Raw genomic sequence first — 1,615 nt, 5'->3', positions numbered from 1 at the left:
ATAAAAATATTGAAAAATCATGATTTTAATGTTTCTTAAATTCAAGCAAAAACACATACAATCACTAAACAATGCACACACACTCAATAATATATAACAATGTGAGATTAATAATAAAAATTGTAGTATGTAAACATGTATTTATTCTATAGAGATTAAGTAGTCCAAAAGAATGTCCGTAGTCCACATATAAGATTTTTATGTAAAAGTTTCCTTTTACAATTTTAAAGTTATGATTTTTAATGTATGAGTTTTTTATTTTAAGAAAGTAAATACGTTTTTTAGTTTTTTTTATTTGTTTGTTTCTCACTTAAAATTATTTCTTTAATTTTTTATTCAGTATTATTATTAATTTTTTGTATTTCAAGGGAATAATTTATTATTTTTATTTTTTATTTAGTATTAATTGAATTTTCTAGTTTTTTCTACATAAAAGCTTATAATAGACTTTTAACAAGTCATACTTGGATGAAATAAAATTAAATATTTTAGGTATCTTTCCATTGTTATTTTCGCATCCAATGTAATGATAACCTTATAAAAAAAAATATTTTTAGCATCTTGTTTTTAATAAAAAAAAAATAATCTTATTTATGAAGTTACCACCTAATATTATAATTACTAAAAATTCTAATTGGTTATCAAAAATTCAATGAAAATAAACTAAAAATAATTACTAAAAATAAGCTACGATCTAATATTTTTTATTTTAGTATCTATGACTATATCAGGATTAGTGTTAATAAATATTATAATTAATATTGTTCTTAATTTTAATATCAATAAATATTAAAGATAATAATCCTTTAACGTTAATGATTATCCAGAGTAATACTGTAAGTTTTGAAATTAGTGAATATTGAGGGTCAATACTAGTTGTGAATCCATTTATCTTGGGTTGGGTTCTAAAATAAGCATTGAATCCGTATGAATGAAAATACTAGACTTTGACCCTTTTATGAATCTTGGCTTCTTAAATAAAACAACGTTTTTTACTAAGATATTAAATAAAACTTATTAAAACTTTCCGACTAAGATACTGTAATTTTCTTTGTTTAACACACGTGGTCCGTTGACGAGACTTTTCCTTTCTAAGATTCCAAAAACAATCTTTTTTTCTCTTCATTGTCAATTTCTTATGTTATTATCTCGTATTTAAAAATTAAAATAAAATAAAATATAAATTTATAAGACTCGATTGAAAATAAATTATTATCAAAGTACTAATTAAAAAAATATACCCATGGTTTTCCAGCCCAATAAAGCTTATATCAGTCACAAGTTTATTTTTTTCAACCATAGTTATTAAACTTATTCTAGTTAAATAATTTATCTGAAAAATTTAAAACTTAAATTAATATCAATGTACTAATTAAAAAAATACACCCACGGTTTTCCAGCTCAATAAAACTGAAATTAATTACAAGTTTACTTTTTTAAATACAATTATTAAACATTAGTCTAGTTAAATAAATTAATTTAAAAACAGAGCACTTAACCAGGCGTGGGTTTTTAATTGAATCGAGGTAGCTACTAAATATATAAAACTTGAAATAATTGTGAGCAGTGATGATATATTGAAAGCTATAAAGAGTGTTATGGAAGAACGCAGTGA

The sequence above is a fragment of the Populus euphratica genome, unplaced genomic scaffold (genome assembly GCF_000495115.2).
Source record: "Populus euphratica unplaced genomic scaffold, PopEup_1.0 scaffold4318.1, whole genome shotgun sequence".
Lineage (NCBI taxonomy): Eukaryota > Viridiplantae > Streptophyta > Magnoliopsida > Malpighiales > Salicaceae > Populus > Populus euphratica.
Note: the sequence above shows the minus strand (reverse complement) of the source record.